The sequence below is a fragment of the Benincasa hispida genome, chromosome 7 (assembly GCF_009727055.1).
Source record: "Benincasa hispida cultivar B227 chromosome 7, ASM972705v1, whole genome shotgun sequence".
Lineage (NCBI taxonomy): Eukaryota > Viridiplantae > Streptophyta > Magnoliopsida > Cucurbitales > Cucurbitaceae > Benincasa > Benincasa hispida.
In genome coordinates, this window is record NC_052355.1 from 26089977 (window position 1) to 26101604 (window position 11628).

General features: G+C 40.0%; 2 long non-coding RNA genes across 3 annotated transcripts in view; both read right to left on the minus strand.

Annotated features, from left to right (window-relative positions):
* Positions 1-6964: 6964 nt before the first annotated feature.
* Positions 6965-10590, minus strand: LOC120081984. The gene is made up of 3 exons (XR_005483006.1): positions 8412-10590; positions 8252-8319; positions 6965-7704 (listed from the first exon to the last, which is right to left on the minus strand). It is a non-coding gene; the product is annotated as an uncharacterized LOC120081984 (long non-coding RNA).
* Positions 10591-10863: 273 nt separating this feature from the next.
* The window catches only part of LOC120082137, a 1444-nt gene continuing 679 nt past the window's right edge, over positions 10864-11628 (minus strand). Inside the window, exons 4-5 of one of the 2 annotated variants that reach the window (XR_005483074.1) lie at positions 11515-11567; positions 10864-11117 (exon numbers count right to left, since the gene is read on the minus strand). This is a non-coding gene — a long non-coding RNA (uncharacterized LOC120082137). Of the gene's footprint in view, positions 11127-11514; positions 11568-11628 lie in introns of both variants that reach the window. The other variant, XR_005483075.1, reaches the window with a different exon arrangement.

The following is an 11628-nucleotide window of genomic DNA, read 5'->3' on the forward strand; positions in this document are numbered from 1 at the left end:
TGCATCACACATAAGTTCGAATGGGAGTGTCCAATCTAGCGCAATCAAGACGGGTGCGGTAATCTGCGCATCTTTTAAAATTTTAAATGCGTTGAGGTAATTGTTGTCAAATTCAAACTTCCTGTCTTCCTCTAACAACGCACTCAGTGGTCTTGATATTTTAGAAAAGTCCTTGACGAATCGTCTATAGAATCCGGCATGCCTCAAGAAGCTTCGCACAGCCTTCACGTTGGTTGGAGGTGGAAGTTTTTCAATTGCGTCAATCTTTGCTTTGTCCACCTCCATNTGCCTCAAGAAGCTTCGCACAGCCTTCACGTTGGTTGGAGGTGGAAGTTTTTCAATTGCGTCAATCTTTGCTTTGTCCACCTCCATCCCTTCTCGGGAGACCTTGTCTCCCAACATTATTCCCTCCTTCACCATAAAGTGACATTTTTCCCAATTGAGCACCATGTTCGTCTCTTCACATCTTTTCAGAATTTTCTCTAAGTTGGCCAGGCAGACTTCATAAGTGTTCCCATAAACGGAGAAGTCATCCATAAATATTTCTACTGAGTCCTCGAGATAATCTAAAAAGATCGCCATCATGCACCTCTAGAACGTGCTTGGTGCATTGCAAAGGCTAAACGGCATGCGGCGAAAAGCAAATGTCCCACATGGACAGGTGAATGTGGTCTTGTCTTGGTCTTTAGAAGCTATCATGATCTGATTATACCCGGCATATCACCCAAGAAGCAATAAAAATCGTTCCCTACTAATCTGTCCAGCATTTGATCGATGAATGGCAAAAGAAAGTGATCCTTCTTTGTGGCCGCATTCAATTTGCGGTAGTCCATGCAGATGCGTCATCCAGTGATGGTCTTTTGCGGTATTAGTTCATTATTCTCATTTGGGACTACCATCATTCCTCCCTTCTTCGGCACACATTGCACGGGACTGACCCACGTGCTATCCGCAATGGGATAGATAATGCCCGCATCCAGCCACTTGATACTCTCCTTTTTTACGACCTTCTTCATCGCAGGGTTAAGTCTGCATTGATTTTCAATGGTTGCTTTGTGGTCGTCCTCAAGACGAATGTGGTGCATGTAGTACGCAGGGCTAATTCCTCTGATAGTCCAGCCAATTGCTCGCACATGCATCTTGAGAATGCTCATCAATGCATTCTCTTGATCTGTGTTACGTGCGGAGGAAATTATCACTGGCAGCTTCTCATTCTGCCCCAGGAATGCGTACTTCAAATGTGTTGGTAGGGTTTTCAATTCAAGTGTTGGTGGTTCCACGAGAGAAGGTTGCGTTATTTTTCTTTCTTCTTTCGGCTCTACTTTTTACATTGCGATCAATCCTTCTTCTTTGTTTGTTTTTGCTACGATCACATTGCAGGCAGCTACGAATGTGTCGACATCCTCTTCTTCATACTCTTCATCAAACTTTTCTTCTTCAATCAAATTCAGGTCATGTTCAGAATCTGACAGGTCTTCCTCATCAGAAAATTTCATGGCACGAATTATGTTAAATTTGAGCTTTTGTCCGTTTATGCTCAAAGTGATTTCTCCCTTGTGCATATCAATTTGAGCACGACACGTTGATAGGAAAGATCGCCCCAAAATGATGGGCGCATCTTTATCGACCTCATAATCCAGGATGATGAAGTCAGCTAGCAAAATAAATTTATCAATCGTGATCAACACATCCTTCACCTTACCCTCTGGATGAACCAGAGATTTGTCGGCCAATTGGAGAGTCACGGATGTGGGCACAAGTTGCCCCATATTTAATTATCGAAAGATTGACAGCGGCATCAAATTTATGCTGGCCCCCAAGTCACACAGGGCTTGCCCAATATAGAGTTCTCCTATGGAGCAAGGAATAGTGAAGCTCCCAGGATCGCTCATCTTCGGTGGGATAATAGATTTGGAACATTGCGTTAGTGCCACCGTGGCAAATTTTCCAGCGCCTCTCTTCTTAGTTACCATGTCCTTTAGAAACTTGGCATAGGCAGGCATTTCCTCAATCGTTTCACTAAAAGGAATATTAACATGTAATTGTTTTAGCATAGACAGAAAGTGTTGGTACTGTACCTCTTCATTTTTCTTTTTCCTTAGCCTCTGAGGGAAAGGTGGTAACTGAACTTTCACGGTTCCTGTTTCATTTGACTTTGAGCTTGACGCAACCTCGGGTTCCACTGCTTCATTTTCTTTTTCTTCTTCTTGCGTTGTCGCAATCTCAGGTTCATCTACGATGGAAATTGTTCTACTCTGGTCCTTTCTTCCTCCCTCCATAGTCTTTCCACTGCGCAATGTCACAACCTGACATTGCTCCTTACCTGATCCCCATGGGTTGTGTGGAAGCTTGGTTGAACTGCAAACGCCCCTTGAGTCTTACCTTTGTTAGCTCAAATTCGCAATCTGGCCCATTTGCAATTCAAGGTTGCGGATGGACGTAGCCTGACTTTGAAGCACTGTCTCATTTTTCTCATGATATATTGCTTCAATCGGCCTTTTAGAGAAGAGATTGCAGTGGTTGTTGTGAGCTACTTGCTGGTTGCACTATTGATCGTTGTTTGCGTTGAAAAAGAATCCTTGTGGCCCTTCTTTTTGCGTCCACAGATTGAAAATTTTGTTGTTGATTCTTCCAAGAAAAATTGGGTGGTTTTTCCACCCGGGGTTGTAAGTGTTTGAAAAAAGGGTTTATTCTTTACAAAATATATAGAACTGGGGATTTTTTCCGGGCAATCTTCCATCGCATGCCATCACCGCAAGTCGCATACCTTACGGTGTTTTTTGATTTATTGCGTTTGATTTTCCCACCTTGCGATGTTGGGCTGCTAATGCATCATTCCTTGAATCAAATTCATCATTGCGATCATTTTGGTTTTGCAATGAGACAATAGCACCATTATTTGCGTCAAAATCCTTTGAGTCTTAATCTCTGGTCACTCTCCCTCAGTCTTCGTGATTCTTGGAGATGCGGTCCAGGATATTCTTCGCCTCATCATAAGTCTTGTCAAAGTAGACCACCAGCTATTGCCGCATTGGCAGCGGTCTGCGAAGCAAGATTCAAACCGTTGTAGAAATTTTCCATTTGTAGGCAACCTGGTAGCCCATTATACGGACAGTCTCGGACCAAACCTTTTAAACCTCGCCCAAGCATCGTTGAGCGATTCGTCCATGTCTTGTTCAAAATTAGTAATAAGCTTTCTCCGTCTCACGTTCTCGGTAGGTAGGAAATACTTCTTTATAAACTTCTCCACCACTTGCTCCCAAGAAGTGATCTCTCCTAGTTCAAGCGAATAAGCCTATTTTCTAGCCTGATCACATAGAGAAAATGGGAACAATGTTAGTCGAACTTCTTCAGTAGAGATGTTTGAGAACACAAAGTATTGCAGATTTCAATAAAACTACGGAGATGGGCGTGCGGATCCTCGCCACGCCTTCTTCCGAATTGACCTGCAGCCTGGATCATCTGCAGCATCACCGATTTCATTTCAAATCTACTTCTGTCTAAGGCAGGCCTCATGATTCCCGAAGAGAAATCATAGAGGTTTGGTGATACATAGTCCCTAATAGGCCTAAAGCGATCGTTTTCCAATAGAATCGGATTTGTCATGACATTGTTGTTGTTTAGTGCTTCATTCTTATGTTGCTCCGCCATCTCTTCTTTATCGGATTGTGGTTGCTGTTGGCGGTCTCTTAGTCTCCTTCGAAATGTTCTCTCAATCTCCGAGTCGTAGTTCGCCAGAGATTGAGTATTCTGCAAAGAAATCACAAAAATTACCGTTAACAACTATTTTGCCGAAGTCCCCGGCAACGGCGCCAAAAACTTGATGCTTGGTTTTATTGAATGTGGAAATTATGGATTATATGTGTTGGTGGGATTGTGTTGTGCACTCAAGTTTCCCCAGAGGAATCCAAGTGTAAATTCCTCTGAGTTTCCTGATAACTCAAGGGTCGAACAGAGGGACTTGTGAAAATAGTTGCGTTGGAGATTTTTATGATAACTTGCGGTAACCAGTTGAATAAATGTGTTAGGTTGTTGTTGCGTTAATGAAAATAATAACAAATACGGCAGAGTTCGAAAAGAGTTGGTAAATGGGAAATACGATGAATATGCGGTGAACGGGTTGAGAAGGGTTTCGGCTAACATTCCCTAGGATGTGTTCATGCCTTGCGATCATGCTATATGCATACAATAGTAAACCACCTCTCGGCATGAATGTCATGGCTTCTAAGGCTAGAACACATGCGATAAATATGCGATAAGTCTACAGGGTTTACACATAAACCTCTATTTCTATTTATGCGATGATAACATGACATTCACACAAATATGCGACCACATGATACCATTCCTATTCCTAGGATGCATGGAGCAATGCGATAACCTCAAAGCACGCGACCGGTTCAATCAACCCATCACAATCAAAGAATCAGCCCACCACAAGAAAGGATGCGAAAGGATGCGATCAAAATGATGCAGGCGAAAAATTAAATTTGGGGGTTGTATCCTTCCTTGCCTCATCTTATTTCAATTTTTGCACTTCTCATTTTCAGTATTGCTGAATTCTACTACCGCATCCTCTTTCGTTTGACTCAATCCTGTATTTTTTATTGCTTTATTTGGTCGCTGCATTCCCCCCTCCCCCACCCATTATGACTTCAATGATGAAATTTATGCTTCTTTTCTTACTGCATGTACTAGAGTCAGATTAATTTCAGGATAATCAATTCACGAATCATTTCTAAAATTTAATGGTCTATCAGCTTTCCTTCAAAACTATTTTTACGAAATTTCCTAAGTCCATCACATGAATAATTTTGTCTTTCAGCAATTAGGACATTGCTACGTGTTAAATTTGAGGGTAGTAATGTTATTTTCAACCTTGTTATTTTTAGAAATTTTGATTAAAAAAAATTATATAATGTTGAGATCGGATCCTACTCGTAGTTGGATGTCTGCATGACACCCATGGGGGCAAGCCAAAACAAAGATTGGCACTCGGATCAAGCGCAAGATCACAAAACAAATATCTGAATCGTGTGAGGGTCAAAATCACGTGAACACCCCGGTTTGATAAAGTTTGAAATAAATCATGTGATGTCCTGGAAACGAGTAAAGATTTTTTTTTTAAAGATTAAGCTCGCGGTCCATAAAGATTAGAAATATTTTATGAGAGATTAGGATAGAAATTAAGAAGTCATTGGTTCAGCAATTTGAATAAGGCACCTTGAGAAGCCTAGGTAGGGTGAGGGCGATTGAAATTTTAAAGAAAATCTTTAGTTTATGCTTGAGGATAAGCATTGTTTTAAATTTGGGGTGTGATAACTGATAGAAATACAAGTTATTACAACTCAAATTATTAAAACAATGGGAGAAAGCGATGGTAAAATAGGCAATATTATGTTTGAAAGCGCCAAACTAAAAGGAATGGCGATCGTTAATGATCATCGCATAAAAGCAGTTAATTTGCCTATTCTGTGCAAGTACAATGCGATGGCACATATGAAATTGCGATCCAAGCGCACAATGCGATAGCGCGCTTAAATGTGTGATCATGAGAAGTTTCTCAAAAGCGATCGCATAAAGACCTCATATAAAGGTGACAACATAATAAATCATGATGGGACGTAAAGTTGATAACGGTCAATTTCGAATTTCAGTTGACAAGCCGTTAAAAACTGTATTGTTGCAAGTACATTGAACTTTCAGTGACTTTCAGACGGCGCAACAGAGTAGGAAAATTAATAATGCCCATCTTTGCAATCATTAGTAAGAAGAGCTGCTTCACCTTGAAATCTATAAATACCCAATGCTACCAAAGAGAGAAGAAGACAGAGACCGAGAAAGGGCAAGGAGGTGAGGCGAAGCCGAGAGAAATTGCTTTTCGAAAAGATCGAGAGACTGCCGGAAACCAATAGAAAGGAAAGAAGTCCAACCCTTGCGAGAGTAAGAATCCGCAAATCGAAACAAAGTTGAAGTGATAAAGAGCAGTGTAAAAGGCCACGAAAAGCAAGACATTGCTTACCTGGCTTGTTATTTCTCAATCCATTTGTTGTTTTGTACTCAACACTTTGTTTGCAAAAATGGAAACTTCATTTCGATTTATATTCAATCTCTCCACACCATGCATGAGTAACTAAATTTGTGAATGGGTTGAGAAGTACTTAGCTAGCATGACTTAAATTATACATTTTATGCGATCATCTTGTCTTATGTATGCATCATTCATCATTTGGAAGTACTCGAGAGAGTAGTTTAAAGATAGAATCTAAGCTTAAGAGTGTCGGATTAGATCGCATAAGCAAGAGCAGAGACTTAGAAATAAGTTCTATCTGTTGTTTTCCATACACATCGCATGCGTCCTAGAAATAGGAAATGTGTCATCATGCATTGAGAAATGCAGTACTAATATTTGTGTATAGCATGATCGCATGACTTGTACACCATCTTGAGAAATGTTAGCTAAATCTCTTCTCAACCCCTTCATCGCATACTTGTTATAACATTATGCTTTCATCACTCCACGTTCAACTCCATCGCATAGGAAAGTCTAAATCAAAACACCATCCATTACTTTATCACCACAACAATAGAATCAGAGAGTCTGTCGCATATCTATCTAAGTAGTCCCTGTGTTCGACCCTAGACTTACCAGGAACCTAAGAAGGCTTATACTTGGGCTTTGTTAGGAGAACTTGTATGATCATCACATCCACATATCATCGCATGAGAAACCAACACATCACCTTCCCCTTCCCTCTTTTTTTCTAGATTTTCTTAGAACCAGAAGATAATGAAATAGACTTAGTTTCAAAGGATGAACCCTCGTGAAACTTCTTGGAATGGGAAACATTGGTCTCTCCTTCTACCGGTCCCTTACTTTTTATAAAAGACTGATAAGTCAATAACTTCATTAAGAGGGTAGTTATGTGCAGTCTATTTTATTCATAATCGAATTGCTGCAGAATTGAAGAAAACTCTTGAGAAGAGATTCTAAAATAAAGGACACCTAACTCTGCTCGTCGATGATCGCAACGTTCGTCTCGACGACATTGAAGTGGACCATCAGACTGAGAACATGTTCTCTGACTGATTGGCTTTCCTTTACACGGGTGTTATAGTCATACTTGAGGGCTTCGTGCCAGATTTGAGAGGACGGTTGTCCAAACATCTTTTGGAGGGTCTCCATGACCTGACGTACAGTGATCATGACCTCATATTTCTTGGTAAGAACGTCAGACAGACTTGTCAAGATATAGACTCGGACATTATCATTGGTCTTCGTACAGCGGTCATAACATCCTTCAATGCTTGGGATGCATTATAAGCGGGGATTGCAGGACATTTCTCCATTAAGACAAACCATAGATCATCTTTAACTAGAATCATATTCAAGTTAGATTTTCACCTCGCATGATTGTCACACCCCCTCCCGAGCCTTATCATCCAAACCCGAAAGAGGATGTAAAGACAATTAACACCACCCTTTTGTGATATCAACTGCCCGACTTCACCAACTTAATAGCTAGGCTAACAAACAAACATTATAACTCATTAATAATTTATAAATGATTACACATACTATTTTTCTTGTTTTAACCTAACTATCCTAATGACTTCCAGTTGACATGATCCGAGTCCCACCCTGTGAGATAGTACCAGTTCAGACCTCATGTGGCTTTTCCTAGAACGATCCACTTCCGCTACCTGGGGGAGAAGAAAACAAGACATGGAAAACATGAGCTATAAGCCCAGTGAGTGGCGCTTTTATCAAAAAATAAGTTTGACTTCAGAAATTCATTTTGGGAAAAACAATTCCAGAATCAAACAAGTATCACATAATAGAATGTAACCTCCCCAGCCTGTCAGCTGGATATCCCTGGTATGATTATATATTTTCTCTGGGTATTCTCCGTGAATAACCCACAATGACTAACGTGGAAATAATCTCAGCACCCTATAACCTGCTGAATGTGTACATTTCGACAATTCCTGTTATACATGCTTAGGTACGCTGACAATCCCAGCCAAATACCCTGATAATCCTAGCCAAACGTCCACAAAGTATGCTAACAATATCCTGGGTAAAAATCCAGTTTCCAAATGCAATTACTCACGCATTATGACAACAACATAACAACAATCAAGTTCAGACAACATTTCCCGATCATGCCAATAATTCAAATATAAACTATATATATAATCACATATATACATAGAAATCAAACATACAAATAGTAGAATAACCACTCACAGTTCCTCTTGTTCTATTCTTCAGGAATTCCCTTAACCAGCTCCTAGCCCCGTTTCCTTGAATTTCTCCTTTTTCCAAAAAAAATCCAAATTAATCTAATATTATCCAATAATCCCAAATTATTCACAAATAACCTTAAAAATTAAAATAACCAACTTACCTCCTTTAAAATAACCAAAAATAGGCTCAACTTCTCCAAAACAACCCTTTGGAGGTTATTTTGGCAAGTTGTAGGGCACTGGGCAGCAAGTGGGCGTGTCTATGCGCGTAGGTGGGAAGGGAGGCACGCTGATGAGCGGCAACTCTCGCATAGGCAATGCTAGGTGTCTGAGCGTGTGCCTGCCTGATCGCGTGCAAGCTGGGCGATGCAGCGCGCGCAGGCATGCGCTGAGATGCGTCCGTGCGCGCTGGCGTGAATTCCTCTGAATGCGCGTCTAGCAAGGGGCGCGCGCTTAGGCTAGCAAAGACGCGCAATAGGGCTACTAGGCGACAGCCTATGCGATCAACTGGACCACTTAGCTATCAACGCAAATTCCTTCTACTACAGAACTCCAAACGCAATGGTAGCCCGGGACTTCTCACTACACTCTTTTCTTAGAATTTTGACACTAATTTCACTCGAATTGCCCGAGTGACTTGTGAGAGTCCTTCGTCCCAAAACATCCTATTTATAGGGGTCCAAAGTTCCTCTGAGCTCGACACCTCCTACTTGGTTGCTTGACCAAGTGTTCCCTTTTCATGCTGCCAACGCAACCCTTTGCCACATTGACACTGATGTGTCTTCCTTTCCCTTAGCCAATGCATATGTCCTCCCTTGCATGTCTTCTCAGGCGTCCACCTCAATTTGCATGAGATCCCAGACTTCCCCTAATTAGCCACATGTCCGGACGAGCTAGCACTTCAGACTTGCTCTCCAAGTTCTCCTTTGTCAACACATACACCACTCACCATGGTCGCATGGTTTGGCCATCGCATCCCTCCTATGTGCCCATACTAACCTCAAGTCCATAGTACACCCTACTTCGTCGCCTACCCCATTGGTGTATAAGTCCCCTTAGCCAAGATCACCACATACTTCATCACATGCTTTAACTCCACGCCTAACCATCCTTACACAATGCCCCTGTGAAGCCTATCTTAAACTCGATTGAGCTAATCATCGCTTAGCCTTGTCGCATGGGCTTTCCCTTGCCTTTCTACGCGACCAACTACCTCAAAACACTTAGCACATGGTTTCAACATTAACACATAGTAACCTATCAACGCATACCCGAGCTACTTCAACACATGACTGAGGCCCTACAACGTATAGCTATGCTCGACCATTCCATTCCTAACCTCAAATAGCTTGACCAACTACACCATGCATCCAACATGCCTTTATGTCTGCCTAACCATTTCCCTCACCATGCGTCCAACATGGCTTTGCTTAACCTCCAATGGTTGGCCGCATGCTCCACACTTAACCTCAATTGTCTTTTAATCACATACCACACACCAACACTTAGTCAAATTTTATCATTTAAAACTTTTACTTAACCCAAGCTTAAAGTTTAGTCCTTAAGGTTCATTTTGTAATACTTAAGGCATTCTCTTCTACCATTGTTCAGTCAATGTGACCTTACCATTTTCGGATCCCAGAGGTATGCTTCAACAGGCTATCAAAGGGAAAGACAACTGTTGAAGATTAACCTAAGAAACTCTATCCATTACTGGAGTTTACGTTGTTCCAATTCTATGATCAGGCCCTCTGAGGGATGGTCGCTCTAGGACGACATACAGACAGACCATAGAACTCTCACAGTGCAACCTAATGCAGGAGATCATAGGATATATTGACATGCATCATTCTCCCATTTACTATGAATACTTTCCCTGTTCACCTTGATATTGACCCATGCAAACACTTTCCGTAAGGAGGTCGTGCCCAGGGTGACAAGAAGTTGAGCATGGATCTCACGGTGTGAACATTTAGAGACGTGAGAGCTAAAAATTGATATATCCCATATACTATTTTTCTCCCACTAAAGTATTCTATTATCTTTAGGGTTTTATAGTTAAACTTCGAGTAATAAATCTTAAGTCATTTTAAATTTACTCAATATAACATTTATATTGAATGTTTTAATAATACTTGATTTCATTTATTAAACTCTTTAATAAAATCAATCACCTATAGCATGCTTATAAAATATTTGCCCAATTCACCTTCCAAGTCGGTTCTCAGGTGGAGGTGTTCTGTTTCCGTCAACTTAAATACCCTCGTCTAGACAGAACGTTCCTTAGATAAAGGTCCCTTATGAACAATTATTTTATACATTTAATCTTTTAATGGAATTCATTTTACTCATATTAAAAAAAATTAATAGATTAACCTATTTATAATCTCATTAGAAATACTTCCACATTGGTCTAGGTGAATCAATTTTAAACCATTTAAAAAAAAATTGGACCTATGTTTGCATGCAACTCTTGATTATAGGTTTTAATCTATCTCATTAAACATACAACACTTATATTTTAATGTCATACTAAAATCTATAATTTGCATCTAATGACATTAATAAAATATAACGCTTATATTTATCTAAATGGTATCATCCAATGCAAGGTTCATTTTCAATGGAAAAATATAACATTTATATTTGTGATCCATGAAAAACATACATATTCATCATTCCACCATACATTATAACATTTATAACTTTATATGATGTATGAATATGTTTAATTAATCATACATAAAAAAAAATATATAACACTGAAAAAAAGACTATAGGGTGAGGCTCGAAGAACCAAGATCCCTTCAAGAATCCTCCTTCAAGTGAGGTTTTAATCAGGCTTTCCATTAGCCCTATTTCAGTACCTGTTATTCCTATTACCATGATTATAGAAGATTTGTTGAAGAATTTGAAGAAACTAAGACTTACAGAAGAGGAAGAAGTATCAAAAGAAGACAGTGTTCTTGATATGACATAGAAAATTAATTCCCATTTGAAATTCTACCTAGTAGAGAAGTATTTTTCTAAAAAAATTTTGGCTATAAGTATGATTAAAAATGCAATGATGAATGCTTGGGAAACAAAAATGGGGTTTTCCATTGAGTCCCAAGGCTAGAATTTTCTCCTTTAATTCAGCTCTATTCAAGACAAAAAAAAATTGGTTTTCAACTCTGGCCCTTGGTTCTTTGACAAACATCTTATTGCTTTAGAAAATCCAAAGGCTTACTTATGCATTTCAGAGTACGAATTCAAAGAAATCACCTTTTGGATGAGAGTTTTGGATCTTCCTCTTGGATATCAAAACAGCTACATGGCTGAGAAAATCATAAACATGTTAGGAAGATATATCGAGGTTGATGCCAAGATAATTTTTCC